Source organism: Lissotriton vulgaris, chromosome 7 (assembly GCF_964263255.1).
Source record: "Lissotriton vulgaris chromosome 7, aLisVul1.2, whole genome shotgun sequence".
NCBI classification, from domain to species: Eukaryota; Metazoa; Chordata; class Amphibia; order Caudata; family Salamandridae; genus Lissotriton; species Lissotriton vulgaris.
In genome coordinates, this window is record NC_141695.1 from 770,722,241 (window position 1) to 770,735,379 (window position 13,139).

Here is a 13,139-nt window from a genome sequence, read left to right on the forward strand (position 1 = left end):
AGGGGCAAGGCAAATGCAATCCTCAATACTTCCTTGTGACTTATGGGTCACACGACTTCACCATTCTTGGGTGGCGTCCTGATCCTCAACAGCCCACTTTATATCGGCAACCCCTCCTGGCATATGGGGTTGCCGCAATACTACCAACCAAGGCACTGGCCCTCACCTCAAAGTAGTCTGTACTACAGTGGCCCCTTCTGGTATACAGGGTCACGACAACCAGGTGGTATAGGCTTTTAATCTCCCTGCACGGCACTCCACTTACAGCTATCTTCATGGCGGCCCTCTACTGACAGCGACTTGAATCTGCACATAGGCAACCACCCAATTGGTTCAGCAGCCGTCTCGTCACATCTCCCACTGGAGTCCACTCAACAGGGCTCCCCACAGGAACTCACACCCTCCAAAGTAGTGGCAGTTAGTGAACTTTGAAAGTGGTTGTGAGCAGAAACAAACAATGAGTTTGTTTGCCTGTGTATTTGAAGGGAAATGAGGTATGAGAGGGTCCTCCCCATTGAAAAGTTTTAAAAAAGTGAAATAAGGTGAATTTTTCAGCAGAATTTCTTTTTGGAAACTGGCCAAACAGCAATAGCTTTTAAAGGCATTTATAAAAAAAACCCTTATAAAATATTTTGAGAATTCATGGTTTACTAAGCGAGTCAGCCTGCAAAGTTCCTCCGTGTTCCCTCCTGCATGAAAATCCATTGCCTGGAAATGTTTTAGTTTGTTATCCCCTTTTTTCTCCAAGTCCTTCACTTTATGCCTCTTTTCTGTTTCACCACCCACCCGCTTATCTTTGTTTTATCATTAATCTGTGTCACTTCCCCCTTCTTCTTTTACCCCCTCCCCTGTCTCTTCTTTCATATTATTTACATAAATCGCATCCCAGGTGGTGTAAATTGTTTTTTAACTCCAGTGGGGTGGTATGGGAGTTGACAATATTTAAGACACTATGGGGCCGATTCCGATCCGGTAAAAAGCGCTCTGAATAGCCGTTTCGAGAGTTTTTCCCGTACGAATCGTACCCTGCAACGTCCTCCGTACGTACGACGAAGTACGACGAAGTACCAGGAGCTGGACTCCGTACGAATTGTACAGAGTCCGTACGAATTAAATACCCATACAAGTCTCACTCGGAACCCGCTGTACGCAACATCTGTATGGTTCACGGCTGGTTTATACAACCCAGCAAGTACGATACATGTCGGGTACGCACCGTACGACCCTTTTTCTATGGAGCTGAAAACAGTCGTAAAAGCAGAGTTCACCCCGAAACAGGTACGGTACGCCCCCCCCCGGGTATGGCGTGTACCCCCCATGATCGCAGGGGTACGGAGCGTACCCCTGCGATCATGGGGAGTACGCGCCGTATACCCAGCGTACATGGGGTACGCACCGTACCCCATGTACGTCGGGTGTACGGCGCGTACCCCATGTACGCTGGGTGTACGGCGCGTACCCCCCACGATCGCAGGGGTATGCGCCGTACCCCTGCGATCATGGGGGGTACGCGCCGTACGGTGTGTATGTGATTGTGCGCTTTCCTGTACGAATCGCCTTTACCTGACGTGGACCGTACGACTCGCCTCCTGATACCCCGGTCTGGATTGTACTCATCGGGTCGTACGGCGTGTGTACGAGTCGTACGGAGACGGCTCCAGATGCGATTCGTACGGACGGTAATTTTACCGGATCGGAATCGGGCCCTATATGTCAGACGATTTTCTGATGATAACACTGAAAAGCACATTCTCCTTTCCTGCTTAAAGGTTGAGGAGAGGTGGCCTAACAATTTAGCTTCCTATGTGTGGCTCAATGCCTTCTTTCCTTCTATCCCTCTTTTTTGAGAACAGTGTGGGCAACTTCATAACAAATGCTGGCAATGTCTTAACTATCTGCTCATTTCATGTGTACACTACCTCAAGACATTTAAACATAGTGTGCACTGCCCCAGGGTTGCAAACCAGACTGTCAATCCTCTTAGATCATCTCTTGTCTTCACATAATGTATGCACCTCCATGAATGGACTCAACAATGTGTGCTTCTCCAACCATGGTGCGACATATGTTTTTTTTTGTTTGAATATTTTTATTGAGATTTCGACTTATAGTCACAATACAAAGCAATAGATTGAGGAGGGTAAATGAGAAGTCATCCTTTCAAGTCACGACAATGATCATGCACAGCAACAATATTATACATCACAATTGTCTCATATCATAGCTGTTGATGCGGGAAGAGGAAAAGGAACTCATGGATCATATAACAGTTCCTCGTAGTACTTTATACCAAAGAGTGTTTCCCATCTCCACAGAGCTATGGGTCATCAGTTAAAAGGAAGATGGCGCCTAGGAACTGAATCGATTGTGAATGTCACAGAGCCATGGCCCATCGTGTGCGGTAAATGTGTGCCCAGTGGGGTGTCAAAAAGGGCAGGTCGTCACCTGTATCGGTTGTAAATATGGTGTATTTCACATATGTGTGCCAGCTAGGACCCGGTGCCATTCATATGTGACGGTTCCTTTCTTCTCTTATCATGTCCAGAATGTGGAGTGGTCCCTCAAATATAGGTATGAGTGTTGCTAACCATTTAAGGAACAAACGTATAACGTTCAATACGGTGGTTTTCAAACAGTTTAACTATCGTGTCCATTAATGAGCTCGTCGGGACACCGCTAACTCGGTCACCTGGGGGGGAGAACAAATATATAGGCTAAATAATGAAAAGGGTTGATCACAATAAAAGGAAAAAAGAATACAAAAGCCACTGTTCTGGGGTTGGTCTAAAAGGGTGTATAAGCAGGTAATGTGTTCATATGTGTCGATGTATGCACGTTATTGCTCCCAAGTATAGGGGTTGCAGTGTGGGGGTGGGTGGATTTATCTTCCAAAAAACAACCTTAAATTAGGGTCAAAGAGGGGAATGTTTAGAGACCTCTGTGTCCCAGACCCCTACTCCAACTTTACCTCGCTTATGGTGGAGTATCGGTATCCAGTCTTACTTGTGTAGGGGGCGGGTCAGAGCTACTTATCGGTGGCGTGCGATCGGTATCTTGTGTCGTGTGCGGGACATGCTATTGTCTGCTGAAATCAGGTCACCTCTCCTGGGTGCACTACCTTTCTTCTCATCTGTCATCCCAATGACGCTCAACCAAACAGGCGTCTATGTGATTCCCTGCTCAAGATACGCCTGGTGAAAGGATTTTAAAATGTCATCCCAAGGTTGTGCTATTGGGATGGCTCTCAGTCTCGCCGTCTCCTCCCTGTGAAGGGTTGCGCTTTTCGCTGCCGCCCAGTTATTGAAGGAGGTGCACCAATGTTGGATTTGTGTGGGTCCCTGCTCTTCCAATGTTTGATGATAAGCCTCTTGGTGGTGACAAGCCCCAGATCCCAAAACCTGGTGTGGACTTTAGTATGTTTCGTTCTTTTAAATAAGCCCAGCAAACATGCCTCCCATATGTGTGGCATTTCCACGCCAGCCCTTTTCGTTAACAGCGACGTTATGTCGTGCCAGTATGCCAGCAGCCTGGGACAGGTCCAGAGCATATGCAGGATATCCGCATTTGTTAGTGAGCAGCGCGGGCATGTTGACGTGTCTATTGCAAAATATTGGTTAATTTTGTCCTGTGACAAATACGCTCTATGTATTATGTAAAATTGGATGATCTTGAAACGCGAGTTGCGTGGGATATTAATGGGTACCTCCAGTATTCTCTCCCATTCCTTGTCCGTCCAGTCTCTGCCCCTATCTGCTTCCCATTTGTCTCTCAGTGGTTGGAGGGTGCGAGCTGTGTGCGTCAATAGTGCTTGTGCTAACCAATGTGTCACATGGGATACATTTCCCATGATGTGCAAATATTGCACCAACAAGTGTGTCTGTGGTTCCTTGGTCATATCTCCCCAGGCCTTTGTGTACGTGTGTATCAAAGATGTGTGTAACAGGAACTGCCCTGCCGGTAGGTCGGTGGTCGCCGCCAATCTATCGAATGGAAGCAGAGCGCCATCCGTGTATAGTGCGACATATGTTTGTCGCCTTGCGCAACCAATAATACAATGTATGTATCTGTAGGAATAAGGCTACTGTTCGCTTCCAGTGCTAGCTCTATCACACTGTCAAACCCTTATCAGTACTTGTTTAAGGTCTTTAAGAGATCTGTCTCTTTGGCTGACGAAATTACATTTGATGTTGCATGTTAGCCTATTCAAGCATTTTGATAAATTTCCTAGATTACCTTTTTGTTTGTTGTTTCAAATGATTTGTTTAGGAGGGCTTATAAAGAAATGTGCTTCAGTTTCCTACACTCTCTTAAAGCAGTTTAAAATATCTTAAAGCCAGATGATTCAACTGAATAGTGCTTTATTTATATGAGGGCTCCATTCATTGGTGGGATCAGCTGTTTGTACTATGGAACAGAGCACTCTGACTGCTTGACCCAAGGCCAGAATCAAACATCATGTATCATGTGAAAACCCCCAAAAGTGCAGGAAGCCTCTCACCATGTTCACATCACACAATAGGTAGCTGTGTCCCAGGGCCATGCCAGGGTGGGTATTCAATACCCTTCCATGCCAGCTCTGGAGCAGATCATTTCCCTAATTACTGCTTGTTCTTTGCCCTTTGTGCAATAGCAATGCACTAAGTGTACCTCATCAACTTTTACCCAAAGGTGGCATTCCTTTGCATTACCTCAACTTGTAGTTTATTTAGGTTCTGCCTCCAGAGTCGGTGGGAGCATCAGGTGTCAGCACCTGATATTGGAAGTTGGAACCAGACAATTTGCTGCAATAATTTATTTTTTATTATTTATTTTTCGTTTATAAAGTTTTATATAGCACAAACATGACCCTGGCGGGTATGAGAGAGCTTTACAATTAGGATAGGTGGGGTATAGAAGTGGGAAAGGACAAACATTACTTAAATATGCATTACATGAACAAGATCAGAGGGTATCACAATTAGGGTAGGACAGATACAGTACAGGGAGAAGAACATTCAATCCATATATGAGCTTATCAGGCAAATGCTGGCAATCTAGAAGACAATAAGGGGGCTGTAAATAAGCAGTAGGGCCATGGCCATATAAGTCAACAACCTGGTAACTAGGATTTTTGTAACTTCCTTTTTAAAGGAAGCAGTGCTTTGACCGAGGTGGAAGAGAGTTCCAAATCTTCGGGGCAGAACCTGAGAAAGCGCTGTGATTCATTCTCTTTTTGTGGCAAATCTGTGGTTCCTGGAGCAATGAACTTGCACTTTGTGACTGTCTGCAACCTCCATTCTCATTTTTGAGCCAGATAAATGGGAGACTTGAGATGGAGGGCTTTGTGGGTCATGCAGGCTATCTTTAATTGTATCCTTGCTTCGTATGACAGTCAGTTTAGGAATTTGAGGGCTGGGGAGATGTAATCGTTTCTTTTTGTCCCAGTAATCAGTCTAGCTGCAACATTAATGGAGGCCCTTAGTGGGGCCAAGTTATATGTGAGAAGTCCACAGAGCATGGCTACCATAGTCTAGCCTAGGCAGTACCAGAGCTTGTACCACCAGCTTGAAGTCATCCGACGGAAGGAATGGTTTAAGATTTCTTCATGTACTCAACCTGGTATAACTTCCTCTGTTATACCTCTTGCTGCCACAAACTTTGAGAATTCCTAGCCCTGTACCCAGGAGGTAAAACTCATTAATTGCCTTTTTGGCCATCGGTTTATTGGTTTATTGACCTTGATAGATAAAGTAATTGAGTTAACCCAGCAGGTAATTGATCTTGTAAGATGCATGCATATGCCTGAGCACTGTCTTTTCAGTTAAGTGCTAAATCCTTACTTTTACACATTTAGTATGGGGCTATTAAATGTTAAAATTGGCTGTGGCCAACTAGGCTTGGTATTTCCTGTTGAAGCTTGATTTGCCTGACCACAGTATCTTGCACAAAGTGCCCTCCGAGTGGGACATCTGTGCTAAACATGCCATGTGCCAACTGTAATACCCCCTGTCAGAAAAGGCCTTAGATTATAAGACCTCTTCTTCCCACTCTGTTAGAATTTAAGAACTCTGTCTGACACTGTCTTTTTAGAGTGTAAGATATCTGTCTCTCACAGATGGTCTTCTACTCTCTCCATCACATACAGCTTACATTCTTTTGGAGTGAAAGACCCTGATCGAGCCCAAGTGTTGACCCTCAAACATCAACCCTTGACTCTTAACTTGGGAGGAGACAGTCTGAGAATGCTGTCTCTATTGTGAGCTCCCACACCTTTGGCAGTCGTACTCTTCTAGATTTTAGTGCAATAGTCCATCCTCTGGTCTAACCTCTTGTCAACCCTAAAGTAGTCAAGCCCCAGTGGCGTAATATCGCACACAGAGCCATGCTGCGTCAGTGCACATGTGCATGGGAAGAGCACTTATTTTTTATAATTTATACAACTAGGCTGTCATTACTCTTCAGGCAAGATTTTGCCATTTTAAATATTTGGGCATTAACGCTCATTGACTCCTTCCTCTTAATCTACATGTTTTTCACCTCCAGCAGCTCCCACAAAGTGTTGTGCAGGTCACTGAAAATTTGCAGACTTGTGTGCATGCTGGTGTGGATCCATGCCATTTACCCTATCAAGAACTGGCAGAAGCCTGAAACTGGAGTAACAGAGGCACTCACAGGGCACCAAGGCCTTGTGTGAGCAAGGATTGCTGAGCTCACACTGCCCTGCGATGAGTTGAGAAGCTGGCTGCCCTCACAAAGTGGCCATCGATCACATGGTCAAACAGCAGGCAAGGAGGCATGGCCACAAGCAAAGAACACATGTGGGTCTATGGCAAAACCACTCTGGCTGGCTATACAAAATGGCAGCCAGCCACGTGGTCACAACAATAAGCAAGCAAGAAAGCATGGGGAACACAGAAAACATGCAGGCCTATGACAAAAGCATACTGGCAGCCTAAACAAAATGGCTTCTACTACATGGTCAAACAGCAAGAAAGGAGGCATGGCCACAAAGAACACATGCAGGCCTACAGCAAAGCAGACTGTCTGGCTATACAAAATGGCAGCCAGCCATATGGTCACAACAACAAGCAAGCAAGAAGGCATAGGGAAAAAAGAAGACATACAGGCCTACGGCAAAAGCACACACACAAAATGGCTGCCAGCCACAAGGTCACAAAAACAAGCAACAAAAAAGGCATGGGCACCAAAGAAGACTTGCAGGCCTATGGCAAACGCACACTGGCTGCTTTCACAAAATGGCTATTGACCACATGGTCAAAAAACAAACAAGGAGGCATTGCCACAAACAAAGAGCACATGCAGGCCTATGGGCACGCACAGGCCTAAATGGCCCATGGCCACATGGCATGGGACGCAAAGAGAAATGGTGGCCTATGGCAAACAAACTCACACACTGGCCAGACAAAGGAGGCATGAATTGCTAACACAGAAAAAAGAGCATTTTCAGCAACGTCAAAAACGAAAATTAACTGGGCTAAGACATTTAATAACAGCACACATCCTTCAAAGACATCAAATATAATTACCCCACCTATATACTGTTTGCAGGAAAAAAACATGAAATATCCCCAAAACACATTTTGTAATTTAATCAAATGCTATCCATGGCCTAAATCACGTTTCAATTCAACAGACACCACAGAATCAGTTGTTTCTTGCACCCTCGACTAGTACTGGGCCTACTGACTGGAAGGCCCATTGGAAAACTAGGCCACAAGGTGAATTAAATGAATATTGCAAACATATTAAAAAACATGAAAAAAATGTACTGAACTGTGCAACATTTTTCCTTTAAAAAAGAAGAAAAATGACATCCAAAAAAATACGAGGCCCCTACTAAAACTGCAGGCCACCCCCCAAAATAAATTGTAAAAATCAGATAAAAGTACAAATAGATCCTGGTGCATGCCCTCATTCAAACAAACAACACCCTTTTACATCAGTTTTCCAACTTACTTGTGAAATCTCAAATACCAAGTCCTTAACTCCAATGGTATATATGCAGCAGACAAGGAGAGTGATCCTTCCAGCTCCAAATCCCAATGAAAAGTGACCAGGAGAGGGACATAGCACTGGGAGCATGCTGGACAGGAATAGGAAGTTGGAGTCTCCGGGGCACTTCCTTCCTGTTGAAAAAAAAAAAGTTTAAAAAAAAGACTCCTTGCACAAGAAAAACAAACAACTCCAACGTCTAGTTGGAGAAGAAAATCTACTCCAAAAGCCTCTCAGCTGCATCTTGAGCACAGAAGCTGCTTGAGGGCTCTAGATTGGCACAGTCGTGGCAGGAAATCATGCGAGTGAGTGTGAAGTCTTGCGGGAGCTCACTAGCAGTGTAAAAAGTCTTACACATTTTCGCAAGCGGCCTGAGAGTATCTTGGCACTCATGAGTGAGTGCCAAAACACAACTCAAGTGTATGAACGAAAACAAAATCAGCTTTGCATCTGAAAGATGGAATTTAGGAACTTGGCATTCCACAGCAGAGCGCATGGTGCCCAAATTCCACAAACTCCGCAAGCAAGCTTGGGCCTAGTTCAATATAACAACAAGTAATCTAACGTGGCTTGGAATGTCTGTGGAAAATATGTGGGTGCTTTTTGATGGTGGTTTTGGCACTAGTTACACTCTATGAGGGTTCCAGCATGAGTTTGCTAAAAGAGTAATTCCCAGAAAGTGGCTTCTAATACTGTGCCTAACAGCTAGCCTCTATGAACGATTTGTTGTTTCTAGTTGTCACTCCTTGCGTTATTACACAACAATTTACACTAACTATTCTTACTACAGATTGGTTCCACCTATTAGACACATCTGTGGGGTGTTTGCATGCATTTCAGAGTCATTAGAAAAGATGCATAGTCACTTCCCCAATTGCAAAATGTGAGTGGATGGTTCTAGTAGGGTAGGAAGCAGAACATTGCTGTAAAGATTAAACAGAAGGGCTGTTTTGAGATTTGCATGTTTGACTCAAGTCTTTCTTTTGAATGCCCTTGTTAATTGCCCTTTGGGGTCATACCATACTCCCACTGTGGAAATGATAGCTGAATAGTTCAGCCAGCATTGACATCAAGTAGGGGTCAAGGTCCGCCTTTGCATATCTTGCCCCAGACCATCTCAGTCCAATAAGTCAAAATGTTGAGGGGGAAATAATAATATAATAATAAAAGACATTTGTTAAGTGCACAGCTACCCCAAACGTGGTGTCCCGGCGCTAAAGCAGACAGAGAGCAAGCGAGGAGATATACAAGGGCTAGTCATTCCGACTGAAGAGCCAGGTTTTGAAGGATTTACGGAACTCCTGTTCAGACTGAATCAGATGTTAATGGGGAGCTAGCGCCCTCCTCAAAAGATCTGCCTCCCAATCTATTTTTTAAATATCGTGGGGGGCAGGAAGTGTTTATTGTTAGATCTTAATGATCTGGATTGTTGATAAGGTCGGAGTCTCCTCCTAAGATAGGCCGGCCCTCTTCCTTTGTCTGCCCTTAAAGCAAATGTCAGGGCCTTGAATTCAATTTGCTTTGCGATTGGCAGCCAGTGGAGTTGTCGAAGATAAGGAGAGAGGCTATGACGGAGTGGAACCCCGCAGACTAGCAGGGCTGCTGCGTTTTAAATAATTTGGAGTCTACGGAGCAGATCCGGTGGGAGTCCCAGACATAGACCATTCGCGTAATCAAGATGGGAAGTTATCAACGCATGGACTACGGTTTTACAAGTAGCATTAGGAAGATAATTGATACATTTCCTGATGATTTTGATTTTACCAAAGCAGATGGATGAAACCGTTTGAATCTGCGTTGAGAGGGATAAATGTTTATCCCATCTAATGCCCAAATTCTTAACTGAGTCCTTAGGTGAAGGGGCATTGCCTAATTCATCAGGCCACCACAGATTAGAAAGAAGAGGTGAGGGTTGATTAAAAAATAAGACTGTGGTGTTATCCGCATTAAGTTTTAATGAGTTGCGGTCCATCCAGGTGGCTGTGCTCTTAAGGCACTCTTTTAGTGGGTCAAAGGTGGGTGAAGACACCTCACTAAAGGTGAACAATAACTGGGTGTCATCCGTGTAGGATGTTATCTTAATCCCAGTTTTAGCAATAAGCTCTGCAAGGGGAGTAAGATAAATGTTAAAAAGAAGTGGGCTCAGGGCCGAGCCCTGGAGAACGCCCCGCTTAAGTGGTTTAACTGGACACATTAAAGGGTGGGTTCGGACCTGTTGTTTAGGGCCTGATAACAAAGATGATAACCATTTCCGGGCCGTTCCCTGAAAGCCTATATCCCTTAGGCGATTCAAGGGGATGGAGTGGGAGAGGGTATCAAATGCTGCAGAAAGATCTAACAGTACTAACATCACCTTAGAGCCTCCATCTGTCCCCCATCGAATTGATTCAGCCATTTCAATCAGAACAGATTCCGTACTGAAACCAGGGTGAAAACCTGATTGAGAATCATGAAGAAGGCCGTTGGTCTCAATGAATCTGGCCAACTGCTGATGCACTAGTTTCTCCAAGACCTTTGCAGGAGCAGGGAGTAGTGAAATGGGTCTATAGTTACTAGTGATTTCAGGATCAGCATTGGCTGTTTTTAATATAGGTAGGAGAAAGGCATGTTTCTAAAATCCTGGGTGTTCGCCCTGTTTGAGTGAGGAGTTCCAGATGGGATTAAGATGAGGATTAAGACACGCCTCTAGGGCACTATATTGTTTTGCCGGCCAAGGGTCACTTGGGGACCTTGATTTGCACTTCTGTAATTCAATTAATGAGGCTTCAAGGAATATATCAGCAAATTCCGAGAATCCAGTACCCGGGGTCTGCTCAGGATAATAATCATTAATAGTCGGAGAGACATCGAGTGAAGTGGGGAAGGACTCGTAAATCAAAGTGATTTTATCCTCAAAATAATCAAATAATTTGTTGCACAATAACTGTGATGGGGGATGGGTATGGGTAAGTGCATGTGGATCAGTAAACGCTTTCACGATTTAAAAAATTTCCTTGGAGGAATTTTTAGCATTGTTAATCCGATCAGCCAGAAAGTCTATTTTTATTCCCATAATAAGTTTGCGATATTCCTTACGAGCCACGCGATATTCTGTTTTACTTTACATAGAATAAGTAAGTCTCCAGCTACGTTCTAGCTTTTTGCATTCTGCCTTTTTTGTTCTAATCTCCTCCGAAAACCAGGGTGCGGAGGGAAACAATTTGGATGACTTTACTGGTTTCAGAGGGGCCAAGGAATCCAGCGCATCGCTGATCCAGTTGTTTAAATTGGAGATGCTAGCCTCGAGGTCAGTGGAGAGAGAGGGCTTAGAGTCCTTCAGATGTTGCATAAGAGACTCAGGGGTAACCCTCCTCCAATTCCTTCTAAACTCTATGGGGTAGAGGAGGCTCTGGCTATACTTAACAAATGAAAGTGGAACAGGATTAAAAAATGGTCTAACCATATCACTGGCAATGGACGAGAAATTGAAATATCAGGAAGATTAGAGCAAATCAGGTCCAAAGTATGGCCTGCCTTGTGAGTTGGATAGGACACGTGTTGTGTTAAATTGCATCCTGCTAATGTAGAAATGAAATTGGAGCTGTGCGGAGAAGTAGGATCGTCCACATGTAGATTCAGATCTCCTAGCATTGTAAAGTTGGAGTATCGTATGCTAGCTTGGGAGATATAGTCTGCAAGGGGGGGAATATATTTGGGACAGGAGTTAGGAGGTCTATAGACCAGTAGCCCTGAGCAGGAAGAGGACGCTGAAAGTTTAATACAAAAGCGCAGCCCGTTGATGGAATCAAACTGATCAAGATTAGATGTTACAATCTCCCACCTTGTTTTGTGAATATTAGCCACTCCCCCTCCCGTTTCCAAGCTAGCCTGTTTGCACAAACGATGCGATGGTCCTCAGGGATGGCTAGAGTCAGGGCAGGGTTGGTATCATCTTGTTGCTACATCTCAGTTAGGAACATGATGTCCCAGTAGTTATAAGTGATGGACTGATAGATGTCTTATGCGTGTTTGGGCATGGATCTACATTTTATCAGACATGCTTTTAATTTCACTTCTGTAGGCGGTGTGACAATGTTTGACTAACAGGTCTTATTATGCTTAGTGGAGCAACCAGCACTTGTGCTTAACCCACAATTCATGCAAGAGATCTGTTTCCCCGAGTCTCCAGGAGTCAGGGGGGGGACAATTGATGCAAGATGGAGGTCTTAGGGAAAAGAGTTCTGATCGGCTATACCTGCGATCGCGGTTGCTGTGAAAACGGGCAGCGATTATTGAAGTAATTAAGTAAGCAGATCTTGTTCCAAGAGTAGTTTATTAATCGGAGATAACAGCTTAAACATCCACTAACATTGGAGAGCCAGAATGATCTGGAAAACTCCCACATACAGAATGTGGAACACACAATGTAACATAACAATTCTAAAGAAGCAATCTAAAAGGGATACTACACACCTTCACCCCTAAAAAAAAACACAAAAAAACAAAAAAAAAAATAAAAGTCAATGAATGAAATCACGCAATTTAACAGGAGTGTGTTTAACACGAGAACTTTTCCTTAAGATAACATCACTAGGTTGTGCATCCAACCTGTCCACACTGTTGTTTACATCAATACTACCGGGAATGTGCTCTTGAGCAATATTATCACACACAACATCAGAACTTAAAGACTCTTGCCAAAAAGTGTCTAACAAATTAGAAAAAACGTCATCATTATTCCTAGTAGAATTTTGTAAATTGCCACCAAACGTGTGCAACAAAGCTGGAAAAGAATCATTGTTAGAGTTTAATGAAGACAATTGAGAACTTGCTTTAGAGTCAAATGCCCTACATAGAGAAACCCTCCTGAAGTTCCACACTTTACCACCATCAATCCAAACAGCTTTACTGAAGACTTCTATAACTTTTCAAGGATCAGACCATTTATTCCACCTAGAACCAGAAGTTCTTCCAAACTTGACCCTCACAAAATCACCAACTTTAATCCTTGAACTATGGTCATCCACTCGTACAGAAGATCCCCTCATCTTTTCCTGATATTTCAAAACCTTATCTCTAATCTTAGAAGGATCAAAGGAAGACTCACAAGGAATCTTCATCTTCATCCACCAAGGTACAAGTTTCGAACCAGGTTTCCTACCTTTCAA